Source organism: Meriones unguiculatus, chromosome 19 (assembly GCF_030254825.1).
Source record: "Meriones unguiculatus strain TT.TT164.6M chromosome 19, Bangor_MerUng_6.1, whole genome shotgun sequence".
Classification (NCBI taxonomy): domain Eukaryota; kingdom Metazoa; phylum Chordata; class Mammalia; order Rodentia; family Muridae; genus Meriones; species Meriones unguiculatus.
Window position 1 is genome coordinate 25,509,000 of NC_083366.1, and position 24,619 is coordinate 25,533,618.

Below are 24,619 nucleotides of genomic sequence, written 5' to 3' on the forward strand. Positions count from 1 at the left end.
AATCCTCTAGTGATCAGAAAGCTCCAGAGTATTCATTTTCTGCAGTGAAGTGTTTGCCCCTCCCACCAGCCATCCTTCTTTCTTTTATATCCAGGCTGCAGCCATCCTGCCAGAGTAGCTGATACAGTGCCTGCCCATCAAGGGCCAGAGCTCTCCTCTCTCAGATGCTATTCTTTGTGATTTCACCGACAGGCTTACTAATGGGGTGCTCTGAGGAAGATCATCTCATCTTGGATGCAGACTATGCATGAATCTTGAAAAATAGAAGAAATCCACACACATGATATACCCCATCACTCACAGAAAGTGAGGCAGCAGGGCGCCAGCAGAGGGGTTGGTCAGGAAAGTGCTTGATTTTAAGGCATAAAGCCCTCAGTTGGATCCCTATAAACAATGTAAAAATTTCAGGTGTGATGGATTATATTTGGAATACTATTATTGAGAAGAAGGCAACAAAAAGATTCATGAAGCTTGCTGGCCAGTCAGACGAGCCTAATTTTGGGTTCTTGCTCCTAGTGAGAGACACTTAAGGTTGACCTCTAGCTTTGACATGCATGGACATGCATATTCGCAAACGCATGACCACACACACACACACACACACACACACACACACACACACACGTGAGCTTAAAGCATGTTGGTCTCCTAGGCTACTGCCAACCAAAAAGAATACTGCCTACAGCTACATCCCAAGACCAGCCCTTTCCTGATGGTCATCCAACTTGACTCACCATGGAATGATTATTTCATTTACTTAAAAATTATCCCTTTGGCCATATCTTGTTTGGCAAGAAAGAACTGGTTAGAAAAGAAGAGGAGTGAAGGAAAATATTGGATAATGCTGGCTTGTTTATTTTTCTTTGCACCTGGGTTACTTATATCTGTGTCCCATATGCCATACCTCCTCCACAGAGCAACAGGTCTGCGTCTCTTTGCAACACATGAGTCTTGCTGTGTCTATCTTTCTCATAAAGCATGCCTCCTCTGTGGCTGGTGAAATGGCCCAGTTGATAAAATTCCTGTTACAAAAAGCATAAGGACCTGAGTTTAATCCCCAGGTCCTTATCCCCATCATGATGGAGACACATGGGAGAGACACAAAATAAAAGATTCCTTCTTTCTTTTTTTATCCCACCCCATCCTATGGTGTATGTAATGCTGGCAGCCACAGTCAGTTTGAGTCTTCTACCCTTGATTAATCTTTGGAATCTTTTATGGGTAAAACCAATTGCATTCTTGACTAACTTCCTACACACTAACTTCTCAAGGCAACAAACATGACAAGATTAAGTTTCACAACCAGAAACTTTCTTCAACCATAGAGGTACAGCCAGTAGTCAACTGGGAAAGCCGTACACATGCTGGTGTTACTGGTGTAGAGAGACTCCTCAAGTTCAAAACAAAGAATATAGCTAGGGTCCAGGTAGGTATGAAGAAGAGAGTACTCTGAAAGAGCTAAGAATGCTGTTGGTTGGTCTGCTGAAAGTCAAGACCTTATGGGTAACTCAACCTTCTAGACATAAATTTTTTTCTTCCCTAACATGCCCAGTACTTGGGGATGAAACCTCTTCCAGATGACAATAGGTAAAATGGCTGACTACAAGCATTAACTGGAGGCATAAAAAGTATGGGGATGGGAATTTGTCACACATCAGTGTATGTCCAGACAGTCTGAAGATCTAGTGAGAGATACAGATTCAACCCCACATGGGGCCTGATTCTCTGCATTTCCACCCAACTTCACAGCTTGGGACCACACTGAGTGTTGGGGATGGGAATCTCTAAATCTAGAGTTGGATCAATTAGAAAATATTAACACTGTTTGTGGCATGAGCTCCACCCACCCTGCTTTTGGTCTGAAGGTGTTTATAAGTGTTTCAGGGGGAAGTAATGTTCAGCAAAGTGTGAACCCATCGACACTCCTTAAAAAAAAAATGTTAATAAATAACCCCCTGGTGATGTGGACATTTTTCAGCCAAGCTTCCCCAGAAGTCAGAATCTTGACTGGAATTTCAAATAACAGAAACACCGTTGGTAGTGGTGGTAGTGGTGGTGGTGGTTTGGTTTGGGTTTTGGTTTTTGTTTTGTTTTGTTTTGTTTTGTTTTGTTTTGTTTTGTTTTGCCTCATCTTTGAAATGCATGATATCTCTCCTTGCAAGCAAGGAGCAGAAACTCCTGAATTGTCTTGGATCTAAAACAGGGCAAAAGAAATATGTGTGTAAAGAACAAGAGAATGGGTATCAGACACAAACTGCTTCCAGAAAATCCTTCTCTGTTGTGGTGCCCACTACTTGTTTCATCTTTCTTCTGACTCTGACCTGCCTCTGGCCACTTGAATCAGCTTTTAGTTCCTGAGTTCAATTGAACCACCACATTCAGGAGTCTTTAAGGTCCATATTTGATTCAGCTAAATATATAGTAAAAAAAAAAAACATGACTTACATAATATAGTTATTTCCTAGGGATTATGAATTAGGATTGGGGTAATGGGTTCCTGGACATGAGTGTCCTGGTCTCCTCCATGTTTGCTCCTCTACCATTCTTAGCTTTCTGACTCATGATCTATATCAGGGTTAGAAAGTATGTGAATTACTTTTTCTGACAAAAGCAATTGGAAAGAAGGATGGAAGGAAGGAAGGAGAGAAGAAGAGAGGGGAGAAAGAAGGAAAGATGCACTTATTCTGGCTCAGTTTCGGGATCCCATCCATTAAGTTTCAGGCAGGTAGTTCCATTGTGTCTGCATGTAGGAGGCAGAGGAAGATGAATGCTGGTTCTCGACTCCCTTTCTCCATATTCAATCTGGAATCCTGTCCCACAGGATGGTGCTGCCCACATTCTCTCCTCAATTGACCCAATCTAGAAATCTTCCAAGAAAGGACATGTCCAGAAGTTTGCCTCCTAGGCGATTCTACATCTTGTTGAGCTGGTAATAAATAATGATCCCAGCATGGCAGCAAACTCATAAGAACACATTGCATCAGAAGTCAGGCCACAGAGATTGGACAGGAATTGGAAGCAGCCTCTAAAACCTCAACCACCTACTTTCCCCGCACACATTTATCCAGGACCTCCTAAAAAACTGACAACCTTCCAGAACTGCACTACAAGCTAGACAAGTTTTCAGACACAAGAACCTATATGAGGCATTTCACTTTCAAATGACACCATGATTTAAAAAAAAATGGTTATTAAGTAGCAGCCATCACTTCCATAGTGTGACCAGAAAGAAGGATCAGTGGGAAACTTGGGTGTCAACAGCTCTTACTGTGGCATTCCCATTCATCAATTACACTTTGACTGTATCCACTCTCCCTTCTATTCTCTCTTCTTTTTCAAAGAAACCCCACTCCTTCCTTAATATTTACTCTCATTCCACATCTAATAGCAAGAAAGGTTGGTAAATGCTGTCTTGATGAAGCAGAAATATCAAACTACAAAATCCAGACTCCTTTGACTAAGGAATGTGAGAAATGCTTGTGGTAGAGAAACAAGTAACCATCAACAAGTGTTTAGTTCCATTGACTCTGCTCAACTTCCTGCATCTTTTTCCCATCTGATAAATTACATCTACTGTGGGTGCTATGAGCCAGATGCTCTGTAGAGTATTCTATGCTCACATTACCCCACCAGGAAAATAATCTTAGTTTGTGCAACTAGCTAGCTTTCCTGACTAGTCACTGATGTCACTAAAATTTATATTCAGGGAACTGGAGATATGACTCAGTGGTTAAGAACTCTTCCAGAGACCCCAGGTTCAATTCCCAGTACCCACATGGCAGTTTACAACTGCCTGTAATTCCAGTTCCAGGTGCCTGAGGCCCTTACATAAATGTAAATGCAGACAAAGCTCAAATGCACATAGAATATAAAATAAATCATTAAAAATCATATTATTGAGTTATCTCTCATTGCAGAGCTATGGACTACTCTGATCCCTTCCTAGGGTGGGTTTCATAATGAACATGGAACTCTAGAATAGAGGCTTTTAAGCCAACTCATGCCTCAGTGTCTCAGCTCTATCTACAGACGAAATTGGTCTACACATTTGATAATATCACTGGTGTAGGCTCCAGCCACCAAAGACTTTTCACTGTACTTTTTTCTTGTTCCTTTTCTTTCTTCTTCTCCTCTCCCATAGTGTAACAAGATACCCTCAGGCGCTTACAAAGCTATGGAAAGCACCAGAGTTCTGCATTGCCCAGTGAACTTCTATTTCCTACTAGAATAAAAGAGCCAAGAATTGCAGACATTAATACTCTTTGTTACATAAGAATGACTGAGTTGTTTCCATTGACTTGTGAGGTTCTTTATATAAAATATAGAGGAGAAGGGAGAGGAGGGAAGGAGGGGAGATTAGGTAAGGCATAAAAATATCTGTGGAGTCTATAGATGTGGAACTTCCTCATGACTTCATCCAGTGTCTTTGCATCTGTTACCTGAGGCCACTACCGTTTCCCATGTCAATGAGCACCTCAGTGAGCTACCTCAGCATCCTTTCAGTGATATTAGGTCATTCAGTTCCTGGCCACCATTCCAATTATAACTCTCATCATCAACCTTTAAATTAGAATAAACTAGATGTTTAGAAGCAACTAAACTAGAGAAACACCCTCAAAGGAGTGACCTATTTTCCTTGAGATTGATCTCTTGCTTGGAAATATTGAATGCAACCTGCAAGCAAAATGCCAGCTCACTGATTATACTGATTAATGGAGTTCTGCTTTATCTTAAGAGATCTCTATTTTTATCCTGACCCTTAAAACTCGTGAGGCTTACACAGTTTTTGAAGACCAGTTTTGTTATTCACATGGCTTTATATCCCCCCAAAGGGAAACAGTTTAGAATGGTTCTTTTCAATGCTTGCTTCTTCTTATTTTGATTTACATATAGTCTCTCAATGAGTGTGCGATTTCGTTCTGAATAGTTCTTATTTAAAAACTTTTGTTTGACCAAAAGAAAACTCCACCTAACTAAGCAGGTCTCTGGGCACTGTATCTACCATTGAGTGCATCCTTTATAGAGAAACTTGAGTTATCACCACTGGCCCTGAAGTCAGCATCTGAGAAATGATATTTAGAGCAGAGATAATAGTCTCCTGAGAAGACATCTAAAAATGGTGGTGATAAGGTTCTGGAACTTTCTTGCCCTTTCTGTGTACTGAAAGGTTTGTGAGAAATAAGATCAAATAAAGGAATTCTCTATGGTCTCTCAGCCAAATTATCTTTCATTTAGTGTAGTTAAACAAATATTAGTATGGCTCTGTAGGATTTAACCTTTTTTAAATCTGCAGTGTGAGTTTATCTATGTTTTATTTAAAAAAGAATAGCACATCGGAAGTCATGGTTTTTGTCTCTCTGAGTGATTTCTCCCTCCCTGTCTATCTTTGCAAGAGAGCTCTGGTACCCTTGTTTAGGTTTGGATGGAAAACTAAGTGAGGAGAAAAGATGCTTTCCTAGGTTGCCATGGTGACTGAAGAGCCTTCTGTGGCTTGATACACCTCTCACAAACAACCATCTAGACATTCTTTCATTTGGAACTGAATCCAAATGCATTGAAAAGCACCTCGTGAACATTCTGGCCAAGCACATGAGATTTGAAGGTGAACTTGGCTTCTGCACATGGTCCTGCTTTACAGTAAATGAGAAGCTTGCACCAGGAACAAAAGCACTAAGCCTTTTAGCTTTGTTATCAGGAAAATAAAGATGGATAGTATTCTTTTCATCTGGAGTGATGGAGAAAATGAATGTGATAAAGCGTGTAAAGTGTTTGCTGCAGTGTAAAGAGCAATCCATAGAGTATGCCTGGCTTCACACATCCTTAATTCATTTCAGTACCAAAACTGAATCTGAGGATCCATCCTACTTCCAGGGTAAGAGGCCCAAGGCAGAGTACCTGCCTACCATTTCTGCAGCCATCACTCAAGCGAACTGAAGCAACCAAACCAGCGAAGAATCTCTGTCAACACCATGGATGGTTAAAGCTACAGGGTTATGCACCTTGTGAGCCTTAACAACACCTCCAAATGCAACTCCTCCCCTTGCTTCTTGCTGAGCCAGAGTCTGTGACAGCTGGGAAGAGTCAAGTATATACCTGTTGGGTTACTTTTCTCACTGCTGTGACAAAAGAAACAAAAATGGCAAGTTTATTTTGAGGTCATGTTTGGAGGCCACTCCATTGTGCAGGGTGAGACAGGAGTTGAGGTAGTGGTCACGTTACATCCACAGTCAGGACAGAGAGAGATGAATGTCGGTGATCAGTCCAGGGCCCTCATCCATAGGAGAGTCACCTCTCCCACCCACACTCCAGATGGATCCTTGCTTCTCTTTTGAATGTCTCTAGAGATACCATTGCAGGCAGCCCAGAGGTGCATCTCCCAGATGATTCCAGACCCAGCTAAATTGACAATGACAATGAATTGCATGGTCTAACCAGACTGTTCTGTCTGAAAATTTACATGCTACGTCGTGCTTTGAGTGTACCACTCTCTTCAAGGCTTTAGTCATAGTAGTTCCTTTTTCTAGAGCACATGAACAACAATGCTTACAGTAGTTTTTGTCACCTCTTCCTTTAGGTGTCTGTGTGAGGGGCATTTCCTGTGGGTTCTCAGTCTGAGTCACAGTGTTTGTCACATGCCTCCATTGAACCCTGGGCCCTTGTGTGTAGGAGAGTTGAAATTCTGAGCTCAGGTGTTTTAATTTAACAACAGCGGCAAATATATATATATATATATATATATATATATATATATATATATATATAAGTTGCTCACAGTTAAGGACCATGATTCTTCTTCCATAGAGCTACATAGAGTAGTTAAACTCACAGACAAAAAGTAGAATACATGCAGCCAGAAGGAAACACTGGAGGGAAGCACCAACAGGGGCTTATTATCTGATGTGGATAGATTTTCAGTTCTGAAAGATGAAAACATTCTGCCATAGATTATTGTGAGAATAGCACAGCAAAAAACAATACCTATGAATTCAGTGTCACTGAAAGAGCACATATAAACAGTTAAAGTGGTAAAATTTAGTTCCACATGAAATCAAACCCAAAGCATTGCACAGGCCAAGCAAGTGCTCTAATACTAAGTCATATCTTCGCCCTACTATCATGCACACTTTTATTTTTAACTTTTGGTCTCCATAGTAGACCAGAAATCCTCTACTATGGATATGCAATTTTCTGCCTTTAAATGAAGCACAAAAAATTATTCAAACATGCTTACTACATGAATAATCAACCTTTAATGATATGAATACAAGTCTGATACTTTTCCTGTGATGAGGTTTCCTTTACCACGACCAGAAGGAAAAGTGCATCTGTGTATTCATGTATGACCCTAATACTTTCAGACTCAAGTTGCTCAGGGGAGATTGTGATTAAGAAATACCCATGGTGTCCATGAATAGAAAGGAAGTGTTGAGGAAAACAAAAAAGCCAAAATGCTACAGTGCTACTCAGGTCTCTCAGGAAGTACCTAAAGCAGACACATGCTCTGACCTTCTGCCTTGCCAGAGCTTCTGAGGCAAACGAAAACCTGATTTAGGAGGAATCCATAGTGAAAGGGGAAGCATGGCTTTTTAGATTCTCTGCAACCAGTTATTAGACCTCCTCAAGCAGCAAGTGTCTCTAGTGGCACTATAGAACTAATGATATAGCTCTGGTGAAGATTTTCAAAATAAAAATACTAATACCTTGACTTAGTATTACACGAAGCCCAAACACATTATCGTGCGTGGACACTTGCATAAACCAAATCATGGAAGAAATGTATATGCTCACACAGTGTGATAACCATGGGATATAGCTGGCATGGTAGAAGAATGTTGACTTAAGGCTTCAAGATCACAAGCAAGTTTGGTTTTCCTTAACTTCTATGTCTTCTTTATTACCTTTTAAATTATAAGAGTGACAACAGAATCTGAAGGACTGACTTGGGAAACTCCAGGCCAGGACATCTCTGCAGACAGGATCTGTTACTAACACAAAGCCTCACTAGGATATAGGTTCCTCATCTCAGAACGAAATAGACTGTAGCTACGTTGGGTTGAGGTGAGCAAGTGCTGGGCATAATGACTGGAGTACAGCTATAATCAGGAATGGAAGCAGACGTGAGCTTTAGACTGCTAGGAGAGGAGTAGACAGGAGGAGAGGAGAGGAGAGGAGATTCCTCTCATCAGCAGTGCCTGGCAGAAGCTGTGCCGAAAGTCAGAACTACTGTCTAGGGAGAGACACAGAAGACATGCAACCTGGACAGTGTGTTGCCTTCCCTGGTGACCAGCTTCTCCCTTGGCACTAGCTGGTCATTAATTTCATAGTGCTATATGAAAGTAGTTTGTGCTGGTAACCAATCCTGCATGGATTGCTTTGTTAACATTTATCTGAATCTGTTTTTTAAAACCAGTTCTTGCCTTGCAGTGTAGATGACTGAGATGGGATTATGTGAAAATACCAAGGAGAGTGGGCTAGTGTGTTCTTTTCGTCTGTCCTTCTTCCCTTGCCTGAGATGATACTAAGAGTGCAGCAAGAACTATAATAAGAATGCAGCTCAGTGCTTCCACAAAGGTGGGTTTGGAAGAGGAATGAAAGTCTGTTCCATGCCTGAGAAGGTCTTCTTACCTTTCCACCTAAAAGTTGAAGATTGTGTCACCATTCAGACAGCTCAGCAAGAAAGAAGCTTATCTTGGGCTCATAGCAGTCTGGCCATATGGTGGGAATTGAATTGATTCATTGTTGTTTTGACTGACAATATTCCCATTTAAATCAAGAAAAATACTCCAACACAACTTCAGAGAATCATGACACAGCTCAGCATTGTTACCTTCCATTTTCTAGGAAGATTTCAGAAGTTGGAATTTTACTCACTGAAAGCAAACATAGCATAGTCCAGAGAGTTAGTGAAGATCACCACTAATTACCCAGGGGATGGAAAGCATTCATGGGAACTAAGAGTTAAAACAGAGCTTGAAAAGATCAAATAAAGGGAAGAAATACTACATCTGACAAGGGATGGTTAATACTGTCAGTTTGACAGGATGTAGAATCTCCTAGAGCATATGCTTCTGAGCATGCCTGTGAGGGAGTTTCTAGACTGTGTTATTTGAGGTGAAAAGCCTCACCCTGCCTTGGTGTCAACATTCCATGGGCTGTGCACCTGAACTGAACAAAAAAGAGAAAGAAACTGAGCTCCGGCATTCATCACTCTCTGCTTCTTAGCCGCAGAAGGATCCTGTGCCTCAAGTTCCTGCCCCGGTGTCTCTCCATCATGATAGACTATAGACCCTCAAACTGTGAGCCAGAATGACTCTTCCCTCGCTAAGCTGCTTTGTCAGATGTTGTGTCACAGCAATGAGATGGGTAACTAAACCAGGCTGTGATCCCCACATGCAGTATTTCCCCGTACAGACTATGTTGTCTCTCACTAACAGACTTACAGATGAAGAATCCCTTGTCCTGATACAGCCAATGCCTGCAGAATGGGCGAGAATTAGCAGAGATGGAGCTGGCTTCTTCTTCTTCCACTGCTTCCCTGAATTTATCATAATTAGTTTAGGAAAAACAAATGCATTTCTCAACCCTGACCATCCTGTGCCTACATTTTTTTCCAGTAGCCCCTGAGTCTTGTAGAGTTGCTAGTTATTTTAATCAATTGATAAGTATAAGGATATGAATTAGTTTTATAGCCAGTTAGGGCCACGGCGTGGAGCATATAGAAAAGTTAGTCTCTTTTCATGTGGATTTATGGACCACTCTAGACCCATAACTTATAACAGGACTAGTAACCTCCACTGAGCAGACTTCCTCAGAAATCTCTAGCTCTCTTAATGGAATTTCCTTGACATTTGCAATAAGCAAGGAGGTGGTAGATTGGAAGAAGGAGCCCAGAAACACAGGCACAAAGAGGCTCGAGCCCTGTTCTTCTTGAGTCCACTCTATGACCGCAAAAATCCATCAGCTTCTCTGTTCTCACTTACGTGTATGTATCAAATAGTCTGATAAAATCTGACTGGCTTCAACTACCCCTAATGAAAACTCAGTCATGCTTTAAGGGGACATATTTTTTTTTTCTCTTCAGATTCATAATCAAACTGGGAACTAAAATGTGTGATAGCTCAGACAGTAAAGTGCCAGCAAGAGAACCTGAATCTGATCCTCATAACCTTTGTGAAAAAGCACAAATACAACCAGGCAGGCCGACCCACTTATAATCACAGTGCTAGAGAGGAGCACCCAGCAGCTCAGTGGTCGGCCAGCCTATCCACCTTAAAAAGCCTCAGGCAAGAGAGAAACTATGTTTCAATAGAGAAGATGAGTAACAACATCCACACTGTCCTCTGGTCTGCACCAGAGGACAAGCAGGTACATGGACACACAGTAATTCAAATCTGATATGGTTGGACACAGCCCACACACATCCTGGAAGTGGGTGGGTATGTCCACTCTGTTTGATCTTACCTGGAGGCTCCGTGACTCTGCTGGTTCTGTACCGTGTCCTGGGGTCGGGCTTTATGAAGACAATCATGTCTACAGACAGCACCTCTTTTACTTGTACTGCCTGATGTGGGGAAGAAACTGAGTTCCACTGACAAGGACTATTGCATATCTTCAGCTCATCATGGACAAGGAGGGGTGGAAGTCCAGGCTGGTCCTATAAGCATCTCTCCTGCCAAAAGGCACATGTTTATTTTATAAACATTTCATGGTCTGCTTAAGGTTAGTCTTTTCCTATACATATTTAATTTTAACATTACTCTGTCAAAGACCACACTGCACAGAATCCCTCCTATTCAAAAGTGAAATTTAAAAACACACATTTCAACACCAATGAAAAGATATTAACTCTCTTCATGAATTCCAAATTTGAAGGTAGACCCCTAAAAGTACTCAGATCTTGTGTTGACTTGGCAACAGCATTACTTTGCTCATTATTCATTAATATTGAAAATGATATTAAACAAAATACATTCAGTAACACTGGCTATTCTATTAGAAAAGTAGTGACTTTAGTATCGTGATACTTGGGGAGAAAGAAGGCATGCTGAGACGCAGAGATAGAGCTCCTCCTTTGAGTCCACAAAGGTCCTGAATCCCAGCTGATGAGGTGAGTCTTTTACTTTTCTTACTTAGATTTTAATACACAATATTTTCATCATCTTCCCAAATCTATTGGAAAGAAAAAAAATGCTACTTTGATAAAAGAGTGAATTGTATTTTAAAAAAAAAGATAAGGAGGAGGAGGATGAAACAACATGCACATGCCTCAGGGGTGGGTGTCAGAGAGGGAGGAAAGGAGAGAGAAGTAGGGGAGAATTCAACTTTTAAGGAATCATTTTAATATGTTTTTTTTATTAATTACACTTTATTCATTTTGTATCCCCCCATAAGCCCCTCCCTCCTCCCCTCCCAATCCCACCCTCCCTCCCCTTTCTGCATGCATGCCACTCCCCAAGTCCACTGATAGGGGAGGTCCTCCTCTCCTTCCTTCTGATCTCAGTCTATTAGGTCTCATCAGGAGTGGCTGCATTGTCCTCTTCTGTGGCCTGGTAAGGCTGCTCCCCTCCTCAGGGGGAGGTGATCAAAGAGCAGGCCAATCAGTTCATGTCAGAGGCAGTCCCTCTTCCCATTACTATGTAACCCACTTGGACACTGAACTGTCATGGGCTACATCTGTGCAGGGGTTCTAGGTTATCTCCATGAATAGTCCTTGGTTGGAGTATGAGTCTCTGGGAAGTTCCCTGTGTTCAAATTTTCTTGTTCTGTTGCTCTCCTTGTGGAGTTCCTGTCCTCTCCAGCTCTTATTATTTCCCACTTCTTACATAAAATTCCATTCACTCTGCCCGACAGTTGGCCATCAGGCTCAGCCTCTGCTTTGATAGTCTGCAGGGCAGAGGCTTTCAGAGGCCCTCTGTGGTAGGTTCCTAGTTTGTTTCCTGTTTTCTTCTTCTGGCTTTCAGAGGCCCTCAGTAGCAGGTTCCTAGGTTGTTTCTTGTTTTCTTCTTCTTCTGATGTCCATCCTCTTTGCCTTTCAGGATGGGGATTGAGCATTTTAGTTAGTGTCCTCTCTCTTGTTTAGTTTCTTTAGATGCACAGATTTTAGTGGGTTTGTCCTATGTTGTATGTCTATATGAGTGAGTATATACCGTGTGTGTCTTAAAAAAAAAAAACAGCATCTGCTACAAGTGTCTCCTGATCATTGGATTGTTTCAGGAAAGCTTCTGCTATGAAGAATCTGTCAGCAATGCCAGCTTCCCTGACATGCCCAGGTGAGGTCAGCTGTGGTGAGCAACACATTCTCTCACTCAGACACCTGCCTCACCTAAGCTGGGATATCAGCCTTTTGAAACAAAGGTCTCAAGATACCTACCTGTCTGAACTTAATCTAAGCCTGATGGGATGCTGGAAGCATAGGAGGTCAGCAAGGCACATAATTCTAGGTGTGTCTGTGAAACTGTTTCCAGAGACAATGAGATCATAAAGATTGGGACCTAATTAATGGCTTACCCCACTGGTGAATTCACAGTGTGAATAGATTATTGAGAGATGCAGACTTACAGATCATTTTCTGGGTCCTGCTTTCGAAAGTGTATCTTGGTCCTGCTCCCTTCCTGTTACTTCTCTCGGCTTCCTAGATACCACAAGGTGAGACACTGTGCTTTCTCCCACACGAACTATCACGGTGTTTTGCTCACCACACCACCCAAAAACAATGGAGCCAGCCAACCATGGCCCATCACTTCGGAAAACATGAGCAAAAACAGCTGTCTTCCTCAAGCTGCCTTTCTCAGTTCTCAGATATTTGTCAGAGCAACAAAAAGTAACTAAGATGTTACCTTTCCCAAGGGCTTCAAGAATCATGAGCCTATACCACCATAACCGGTTCCCTACCTCACTCACAGTCTCACTCTCCAGTCTCCCCAGTCAGCAAATGGAAACCACATTCAGAATAGGAACTGTGTTTCAGTCTCCACATGGACATTCTGGTGTAAATTTTCTATAGAGATAAATTAAAGTTACAACCTCCTTCAAAGTTCTTCAACATGTATGATCATTTCAGTACAGCTGGAGATTTGTAATATATTCTGATATGTGTATATGTCCCATCACAGTTGAATGCTGCAGGAATGTGAGTGTGTAAATTAAAACCAAGGCATTCAAGAGAAGGCTGATACACTAGATGGCTGTCTAGCTATACACCTTGCTTTTAACACCTTTAGATTTTTCAGAACCAAAGTTTTATATTCATCTCTCTTAATTTCTAACTTCCATTTTAAACCAGGTTAAAAAGGAAAACTGTAAAATGCTGAAAGACATAACCTACTGAAGTCTGTTTCCTCAAGAAGGGGAGATGCTTAAAGTTGCGTGAATGAATTTGCTCCCCCAAGACACCACAACAAAATATAGGCCAACTCCAACTCAGGGCTTGAGTGTGAGAAAATGGTTCTCAGGACACTCAGAATGTTGTAAGCAGTAGATTTAGATCTGCTGACGGTAGGCAGGGTTTTCTGGCCCCTACATAAAGATCAGTTTTATTAAAGGAAAAAAAGAAAGACTTGTGTTTATCTGTGTTCCATTAAATAGCAGCAAATATACTGCCCATGTTTTTCTGTGGTTCAGCAGGACATGTGTAACTGTGGACAACTTTGGTATAAGACTGTTGAGTTTTGACACATACCTACCTTGAATGGACAGAGAAGATGCCAATATTTCCAGTCTAAATTCTGTGACCACTGAAAGCTGGGTAGAAACGAAGAGCTTCTGTCCCTATCAGCAGTTTGTCCCTTTTGTAAATATCTTACATCCTTGGATTAATAACTTGAAACATCCATCTAATCTAGCTGCGTGGGCAATCTGTGTATTTGTTGACTCTTGTGACTAATCAAAAAGCAAACAGAAAAATTGCAAACTCTCCTTCAAAAGTAATATGATGAAAATTTCTCCTGAGAAGCAAGAACTACTGCATTTTGTATGTCTTTTAAAAAAACCATAGACTAGAGACAGGTGGCGTGCCTACCCCTGTACTCTCAGCACTCAGGCAGCTAATTTAGGAGGACCTAGACTTTGAGTCCAGACTGAGATATAATGTGAAAGTCTGTCTCGAGCAAGCAAACAAGTAACACTAAAGAAAACAGAAAAAGCCGAAGATTATAATAGGGTCAAAAGATATTATTCTCCATAACCAGTAATAAATAAGTAGACAATTGACAATCAAGAGATATGACTGGAGCATCAACTGACTGAGGACCATGAGGGCTCAGAGAGACTGCAGTACCAACGAAAAAGCATGCATGGACTGGACCTAGTCCCCCAAAACAGGTGCAGCTGATGGGTTGCATAGTCTTCATGTGGGTTCCCTATTAAGTCTCTGACATGGACTCTGTTGCCTGCTTTTGGATCACTTTCCCCTAGCTGCGCTGCCTTGTCTGGGCTCAGGGAAAGAAGATGTGCTTAGTCCTGATTCAACTTGATGTGCTGGTGTGGGTTTTTAAGCGGGGGGGGAGAGGGGTGGTCTGAGGAGAAGGGGAGGGGAGATGGTGGGACCGGAAAGAGAAAAGGAAAAGGCCTGTGATTAAAATTAATTAATTAATTAATTAGTTTACAAAAAGAAAGTGTAAGCCAAGTAATCTTCCCTCCTGGAATAAGAAAAGAAGAAAGAAGAAAAGAAAAGAAAAACGTTTAGGGTCAACAAGATGGCTCAGTGGGAAAAGCACTTGCTACCAAGACTTAAAAGAAGGTTCAGTTCCTTGGAACCCACATCATGTAAGAAAAGAACTGACTGCTGTAATGTGTCCTCTAACCTTCATATTTGCCCCATGGCATATGTTCATGTGCATGTGTATGAGTACATGCTTGTACAGGCACAAACACACTAGAAATGTGTAAGAAAAGACTACATAAAACAGATAAAGGATGCTCTTCTTTTCATGTTTTTGAGTAAAGTTTCTGATTAATGAACCTTGCTTCCCTGTAATGAACAGATTTTAATATAGAGGATTTATGAACCTTGATATCTAATGTCATTTGTTGAATATCAGGTTTTGTTTGTCTTTTTTATAAGAGCAAAAGATTATTCAAATTATTTTCATTGAACTTAATAAAAAGTAGGATAATTAAATTCAGAGACCTTGATTCCAATTTTAACTAAATAACCTACGCAAAATCTTTTTATTTGGGGATTTCTGCTCATCAGTGACAAGATCAAGAAAAGGATCATCAACAGCATGAAAAATGGAGAGTTCTGGGTACACAGATTAATAAGCTAATGATAGATGAATGAAAAGATAGATAGGTGAATGGAGAGTATATAAGTTTTCCTGGAAAAATATCAATAGAAACTTATCAATCCCAGCTTAAGTCTAGTTTAGTGACCAGTCAATTTACTGAGGCTACTTAATAAATTGTATCACTCAAAATTCTCAATCAGCATGGGTGACACCTCACGCATACTGCGTCACCAGAGTCCTATCCTCAACTCTCCACCTTCTAGACACTCTGGCATCTCCCAAAACTATGTACAGGTGGGGCACAAGAGGGACTGGAAGACAGGGATCTCAGGTGAGATTCTGACTATCTTCTCCTTCTAGTTCTAGGAGAGATGTTAACAGCTTTGTTACCATAGCCACATCTCTGGTCATAATTGGAGTGTTTTTCTCATTTCATTGTCACACCTATTAGACAGGCTACAGGCAACCAGGACAAATCTCTACTACACTATGGCTGACGGCCATATACTTAGGAAACAACTGTACTACGTCAATTAATGGTAGAAAGAAAGAAAGAAAGAAAGAAGATAGATAGAAGATAGATAGATAGATAGATAGATAGATAGATACTGTTGTCATAAAGAAGCATGTCAATAACTCTTCATATAACAAGTTACAAATTTTCAGTATCAGGCAAGCTCAAAGTATTAAATATATTATTCCTAATTATTATCTGATACAAAAACACCTCAGTGTCTCTCTTTTTAAACAGTTGTTGTTTTTTTTTTAATTCAGCTATTTTTAACTAAGTCTTCACTGGTATGCCTGTTTTGTCTGGAAGATCACTATGCACATGACATCAAAATCACATCACTGTCAACCTACTGTATACAATCATCATTGTAAACACTCCTGTGGGAATGGAAGTATGTAGTCTAGTCATGTATTACTTCTGAGTAAGTTTGTTCTAATGTGTCATCTACAATCCCTGCAATTAAACTCAACCTAAGGAGAGGTGAGCGTTCTTTCAATGGAATGCATGGGCCATTTAAAGGGAGATTTGAATTACTAGAGAATCCCAACAATAATCTTACATCTTTAAGGGTCTATGCTTCCTTAGCCCACAAAGAATTGAAATGAGTATATAATAAAAAAGAATAAAATCATGCATTTTCCATCAAGACAATTTTCAGAGAAAATCACTAATAGTTGGACCTGGTTTGTAATGTAAGCATTTGGAAGACTGATGCAGGAGGATATCTATAAATTCAAGACCAGCCTAGGATATATAGTAAATTCCAGGACAACATGGCCTGTGAACCAAGACTTCATCATAACATCCTCTTCTGTCCTCTGCAGGCACAAGAAAACACACACACACATACATGCACTCACACATGCACATACACAATTAAATATAAAATAAGTCTTAAAAATGAAAAGAAACAAAACCATATCCAGTTAGTTATTCTTCTTAGGAAACCTACCATTAAGGACTTGAAGCAATTCATTTTGTGAACTTTTGTCAGTATTCACAAAATTAAATTTCTGAACTTACAAAATATGAAATTTGAGTAAAAGAGATTAAATCTCTGTTATTAAACATGTTCCCAAATTCCTAGTTAAGACACGAAAAAAACAAGAAAAGGAACATGGGTTCATATAAGAGGCAAATTATGTAACTTTTGTAAAGTTATGATGACTATGCCCTGAGAAATATCTAATAATTTTGGGCTGTTAATTCAATGGCCAGTTTTATATGGTACTGCAGATATTGCTATCCAAACAAATGTAGGATTGGAATTACAGGTACTGGCAATCAATAGAATGAGAGATCATTATGGAAAAAATACAATTTAAAAGAAAATCATTGACAGTCCAAAACTTAAAAAAACACTCCAGTTGGTGCCATCGTTTCTCAGTTGATGTTGAGTTGGGCAGCAACAGATGAAAATTCAACATGCCTCTTAGCCAGCCACTCCTGTTTCTGATTTAGCAGCATCCAGGAAATGACTAACTGCTTCCAAGCATACAAATGAAAGCCATGCAACCACCCATTCTGAAGCATCACCTCCCTCTAACATGAGAACATGAGGGAAAAGCCAGGGAAACATATGAGCCCCACAACCAACTCCTAGAGATGCTTCTGGAAGAAGGCAGAGAGCAATGAGGAAGAAGACCCAGGACAGCTGCCTTATCTGAAAACAAGAGCAAATGAAATGAAGACAAGATGGTTCCAGAAGCTATAAATCCTCGTAGAGTGACCATCAAATTAGTTTAGAGGTGAAATTATGGAATGATTTTCATTGCATTTCCTCCTCCAACTGTTCTCGCAAATGCCTAAAACAAAAGAGTTAGTGAAAACCCACTAGGAAACTGCTCAGGTTTACACCTCTGGGAAGTCTGGGTAGGAACCCAAGCAGGAACTTGAAGGTAGGAACCATGAAAGGATGCTACTTACTCAGTAGCTCATGATCAGTCAGCATTCTTTGACAGTTGAGGCTTAACCTGTCTGGAAATAGTGTCACCCACGTGGGCCGGTCCCTTACATTTTTCTAATTGATAAAGACACTGTTTTCACACACATGGCTATAGGACATTCTGACCCCAGCAATTTCTTGATTAAGGTTTATTCTTCTCAAGTGGCTCTGGGTTTTCTCACATGGACAATAAAAACTAAGACAGTAGATTTGCAGACGTGTTACTATAAGATGATCTACGTTGCTTCGAAATTTTGGGCTTATCATTGCAGGGTAAAACAAGAGCTCAGGTTGACCAACAGAATCTTGAAAATAAGCCCAGGCTCTGTCTCTTAGATGTTGGCAAAACCCTCCCACCCGCAAGCTTCAGTTGCGCATGCACAGCCTCCTATGTCCATTGTGTCTATGACATGGGCACCCACTTTCTCTGCTCAAAGACTGGTGATGACTAGGTGAGGCTGGAACGTTGGCACATTTTGCAATTCTGAATGAAGCACTGAGTTACTATAAACTTTGTGAATATTATTTCCTCCCCATGGGTCTTTGCACAGATTCTGATTCTCCTCTCTAACTCTCTTCCTCGGCACTTGACATTTGGACCGCTGGTGGTTAGCCAGTTTGAAGCAGAAGGTTTTGTGCACATGTTTCTCTCTCCAGTTTGCATGCCAGGCTCAAAGAAAAGATGAAACTCAAAGCCCTTTGCAAAGGCCATAAAATAGTAGCATCACATCCAGAGACACAGTATGATGTGATGCTTTGCCTCAATGTGAGGATCGGGTCATTCTCAAATAAGGCGATTTATCACACATCACACTGTTTATTACATTAATTGTTGACATTATAAATACAGTCATTTGTTTTATATACAAAAGACCCCTAAACTCACATCCATCAACTCTTACAACCAAACCTTTGCATCTAGGAATGCCTTAAGGTCTATAGTGACACAATAGTTACTTTAATAGTTTCAAAAGCCTTGCCAATCAGTTGATATTGATCACTCCCTATGCCAGAATAGTGATATCTGGTGCAGGCAGACTCCTGGAAGATGTTTATTTTTAGCAGCATCTGTTTATTGTACAAAATGTAAAGTTTCATATAGATCTTTTTTTCCAAGTATATAGTGTCCTTGGACCATATTCACCCCTTCCTAACCTCCCACTTTTTGGTCTTTAGTGTCTGCTTCTCTGTCTGATGGTCTTCTCCATTCCTTTAGTCTTCTTCCTCTTTTTATGTCATACATATAAACACACACACACACACACACACACACACAAGAGTTTATGTGTCAATAAGAAAGCTGAACCCACAAATGCATGCAATATTTTTCTTTCTGCTTCTAACTTATGTTAATATTCAGTTACAACCATTTTCCAGGAAATGGCATAATTTATTTCTTTTTCATGGCTGAATGAAACTCCACTGTTTATGTATCCTTTATCCTGTTGCCTGTTGGACATCCAGGGTAATTGCATAACTTGCTATTGTGCTCAATGAACATGGCTATAAAGGGGGTCTCTGTGGTGTGTTGACTTGGAGCCTTTGGGTTTATACCCAGAAGTGGTGTAACAGCAACATGGGAATTTTAATTTTAGTCTTTTGAGGAAACTTCATGCCAGTTCTGAAAAAAAGCTTATTAACTAAAAATAAAGATGGAGAAAAAGCATTCAATCAGACCTTCTAACTAAAATTTTGTAGCATACATTTAATTAAAAATTATATACTAATGTAGAGTTTGGGGAAATAAAATAATTCATAAACACGAATTATTATAGTGACGTACCAAGCCATGGAACACTTTGCCTCTACGAGTTGCCTGCTTTCATAACTTAGATTGGTCAAGTTTCCACCCAATTATTTTGGATGTTTCAAAACCCTCTGTACTTTATATATGAGGAAAAGTCATGAAGAGAAAAAAAAAAAAAGATCTGTTAAGCTAGATTCCTTCTTGCAACATATTTGTATTTCTGAAAAGTTTCAGAACAGCATTTCTATTTTAGCCAAATTAAGTCAGATTCACTGTTTTGGGAAACTGCATTCAATCAAGTGATGACCTCTGTTATCAACCCTTACTGTTCACTCAGAAGCTCCGTTCTTTCCAAAGTTTATAATGCAAACACAGATTTTCTCCAGCTCTGTCTTAGTGAAGTATTTTACCCTGGGGTTCATCTATGCAGAGATGAGAAGGCAAATAAGAAAGTGCTATTCCTCCCACAAGATTCTAATTTTCAAACTCAACACTGAATCGTGGGAAGTGAAACTGTTTTCAGTGTTCCTAAACTGAAATGTGAGCTGGTAGATCTCCGAGTTGGAGGACCGCACCTACCCTTGTCATTTTTCCCAAGACTCTCCTTGGTTTCTATGAAGAAAAAAAAAAAAAAAACACAAACCCTTGCTGGTCCCAGAACAGAAACCACAGCAAAAGAGGAGCTGAGTCATGGCTGCATTAAATATTCTCCAGATTGCTAGTTGCTCACTGGGGAAAGAAATCAGGGAGAACAAATCTTTGCAAAGTGCCCTAATCACAGGCTTGTGTCAAGCAAATATATTGTGAAATGAGTCCTTTCTTAAAGTAAGAATATATTTGCAGAACATCATGAGAACGGATATACTGAAAAATGACAGTTTAACCTAGTCAAGGGAAAGCAGAGTCTAAAGCTAAAAAGGTCATCCCTACACTCATGCAGGCGCTCAGTCATGAAACATAACAGAGGAAATTGAATCCATGTTCACTTCCTCCAGCACCTGGCTCGCCTTCCCTTTCTCTGCTCTGTTGTCCCATTCACCATATTTAGATTAGAAACCATACAGAGCTGTATGACTCCCTACAAAGAATATGCTCACTGAATGGGAAAAAAAAATAATCGTGACCATGCTACTGAAAACTATCTTATTGAAAAACAATATTTATGTTAGAGGACAAATTATTTAACAATAGAAAGGGGGCTGAAAGAGGTTGAGGTGACTCAGTTACTGAAGCACTTATCTTGTACGACTGCACACCACACTTTCATGCACCAGAAGCTCTATAAAAACCTGGGCATGTGACAGGCACCTGTATCTCAGCCCTGGGGAGGTGGAAAAGGGGAACCCCTGGGGCTTGCTGTAGTCAGCTAGCAAGCTCCAGGTCCCCTGTGAGTGTTCTCATTTGGAAGAAGTTAAAGAAAAATCCCTTGTGATATTTAAAACCTAGTTGAAACAATATAAATCTTAGGGCACATACATATCATGACCATGTTTTTAAAACTCTTTGATTTAATACTGCCTGGTGAGGAAAGTGATCATTGCTAAATCGCAGAGGCCACATTAATGCAATCACAGAACTCTTCTTGGGACAAAAAAAGGACCCTAAGAGTATTTTTGTAAACCACGTATATCTTCACATATCTTTTGCAGCACAGTGTGGAACTCAGAGACTCGCTTGTGTGAGGCAAGCAGCCTATCATTGATCTTCACTTCCAGCCTTATTCACCCTCTCTTGATCAAAATGAAGACAATTTGGTACACTTTGTACTTTATGCAACTGTACAAACTCTAGGAAAGCTGACCCAGTAACATCTTCACATTTAATTCCTCAAGAATGCAGACTAGGAAAAAAAAATGGTGTTTGTCCTGGTCTAGTTCAGGAGTCAGCTGAGGGTTGAGTGTTGGGATCTGGGAAGCAAACTTTTCAGATATGTGACAGTTTCTGTTTTCTATACAGTTTAGGTAGTGATCTGAGGCCATTTTGAAACTGTACCGACCCTGCATTAGCTGCCTCAGACCTGTCCGTTATTCACCTGTCTCGTCTGTGTCTCAGAAATAAATCAAAGGCCAGAGGAGGGCCAGTGTCAGAAATGCACCCCAATCTGTGTGAGTGCTGCTGCTGCACAGCAAAAACAATATAACCAACACTTTTCAGCAGGCCACAGGAATAAGGCTACTCTAAGCTGTATTTCTTGAATTTGTCAGACATCAAGATAAACAATAAGACTCATTTTTTTAACAACAGAAAGGTCAAATGAGTACTAAATTACTGAATACCCCATAACTGCTCAAAAAACCTTTGTCTTATGCTCTCTCTCTCTCTATGTGTGTGTGTCTGTGTATGTCTGTGTGTGTGAATTCATACACACACACACACACACACACACACACATATATATGTATGTATATGGAGAGAGCCATTTCTCCAACCCCCTCATATATATGCATAAATATATAATATTATATCATATAGCATATTACATCTATAATATACTACATAATGTATAATATATGATAATATTTTATTACATGGATATAATATATTATATGGATGTGATTAATAAATCAGAGGCCTTTTGGTAACTTAATGACTGAATTGAAATAGTTGAAACTAAACTGGGGTGTCAGTCAATGGTAGCAAAGGTTCCTATGATGCTTTGGATTCTTGGGTTGTATTCCCAGCACCAAAACAACACAGAAACAAGTGGCACACGTTGTGCGTTCAACTTTATAGCACAATAATATTTTGTACCATAACAGTTGTTTTTTGTTGTTGTTGTTGTTTTGCTTTTTGTTTTTTGCCTGTTAGTGTTTGGAGGGAAACATGCTTTCCTTGCAGAAGACAGGGGAGAGTCTCGGGCATCATCCTCAGGTGCTGTCCATCTTTCTGAGATAGAGAATGTCATTCTCCTGAGGCTCATCCATTCAGCTAGCAGACCTGTCTCTGCCTCCCCATGGCTGGGATTGCCAACACATTCCCCCTTGCCTGGCTTTCTTAAAAGGTGTGTTTTATTTTTAATTGTGGTGTGTGTGTGTGTATGAGTGTGCATGAGTGTGTGTGTGTGTGTGTGTGTGTGTGTGTGTGTGGCTATATGTAGCTATATGCATGTGTCTTTCTGGAGCTGGATTTATAGGCATTTGTGAGCCACAGGGTGTGGGCACTAGGAGGCAAATTTCAGGCCTCGGCAAGAACCAAAAACATTCCTAACCACTGAGCCATTTCTGCAGGTCCATGCCTGGATTTTTACATAGTTTGGAGATCAAACTGGGGCCCTCAATCGTATGATTTCTTTTTTTAACAGAAAGCATATAATCAACTGAAGCATCTATGCAACTCTCTCCTCATCTCTCTTACATTACCATGCTGTTATATGAGCCTCTCTGTCCTATGTGTGTAGCCTCCTACAGAGAGAAAGAGTGTTTCGTACCTGGCTAAGTGCTGGGCACTGTGCTGTCCACCTGTACTGGCTGGTTTCCTGTCAGCTTGACACAAGCTAGAGTCATCAGAGAGGAAGGAGGCTCAGTTGAGGAAATACCTCCATGAGATCCAGCTGTAGTGCATTTTCTAAGTTAGTGATCAATGGGGGAGGACCTCACCCATTGTGGGTGGAGCCACCTCTGAGCGGATGCTCTGGTACTTTATAAGAAATCATGCTGAGCAAGCCTTGAGGAGCAAGCCATGAAGCAGCATCCCTCCATGACCTCAGCATCAGCACCTCCCTCCAATTTCCTTTGGTGATGAAAAGCAATGTGGAAGTGTAAGCTGAATAAACCCTTTCCTCCACAACTTGCTTTTTGGTTATGGTGTTTTGTCACAGCAACAGAAATCCCAAGACACCACCCCAATGGGGCTTCTTTTGTGTGCAATAAACTGATTTTCCTAACAACGAGGCAGCCTGTTCCCTATTCTTTTACAAAGAAATTTTAATCTCTTCACCTGACACCACGTAAACTCCTTTATACCATACACAAACTGGGTGATTGCTCTTGAAATTGCTTTGTAGAGAGCCATGTTTTTTACTAATGAAAATACATCACAAATACCAGAACTCAGGCAGACATTACAGCCTCTGTGGGCTCAAGACTGCTTCTGGATGCCGGGCAACTGAAGTTTAAATATTGAAAAGCTTTAATCAGAATGGCAATTTAGCAATGCAAATGTAGTGACATGAATCACCCTCATAACCATCCTATGGCTTTCACTTGTTCTGATTGTGCTAAGGTCCTCAGAGGCAGAACTCTGAGGACTCAGATGGCCTTCTGACTGTACCATCAACCTGCCGTCACGATCAGCTCCCGTGACAGTGAGCACTCATCCACCAGAGACATTCTGCCCCCCATGGAGTTACTCCTACTTTTTTTAACCTGCTCCCTTGCATTAAATATATCCTCTCTGAGATCACAAAATGAACTCTGAAGAAATCATAAGTCCAACTCAGTGCCCTTAACTCTTCCTTTGTCCCTTCACTGTCCTGGTGATGTCTTAAAGCCCTCTCTAAAGCTCTGTGGTTCCACAGTCGGGCCTTGCCCTCTCCATGCTAAGCTCCCAGGTTCATTATCTGAGCTCATAGACTGGCTGAACTGGGCTACACATGGCCTCAGGTCTTTTGAGGAGTTACTAATACTGTGATGTCTTCAGTCCTCATGTCTTCCTTACAGTTAATAATGAGTTTGGACTGTCACGTGCCCCCAAAGAGGCCTTTTTATAACCACACCCCAGTACCCCTACACAACTCAGGGCTGCATCAAAACTATTAAGGGTGTTGAGCTTTTCTTTAATTTTCACTCTCACAAAAACTGATGAGGAAATCCATACCCCACTCCTTGTCTGACTTCCATGGAGAAAGGACCATAGACTTTTCACTCAGTGAGGGACTATGCATCATTTACACCTCAGGGCCTCTTAAAGGGAATGTTTTGGCTTAAGAGAATGAACCAACAGGTGGAAATAACTGACCCCTCAGGAAAGGAAAGGAATAACATCTGCAAATATGTTTTCAGCTCATATCACAGTTAGCCACACAGACACTTGTCTGCTCTTGGTAATCTGAAATTAGCTCTGTGATGCACGATATTTCTGAAGTTAAAAGTCTGCCTTCTTAAAGGGAAAGGCTTTAAGAACTGGGTCAGCTCATATAAAACACTTTTCCAAGCTATGTATTTGAGGGTGGCCTAGTTTAGAGCTTC

The 24,619-nt window shown here is 40.6% G+C and overlaps 1 long non-coding RNA gene across 1 annotated transcript in view; it reads right to left on the bottom strand.

Annotated features, from left to right (window-relative positions):
• Nucleotides 1–10,469: 10,469 nt before the first annotated feature.
• LOC132649156 (uncharacterized) overlaps nucleotides 10,470–24,619 on the bottom strand; it is a 35,429-nt gene continuing 21,279 nt past the window's right edge. Inside the window, exon 3 of the long non-coding RNA XR_009587582.1 lies at nucleotides 10,470–10,669. This is a non-coding gene — a long non-coding RNA (uncharacterized LOC132649156). The remainder of the gene's footprint in view (nucleotides 10,670–24,619) is intronic.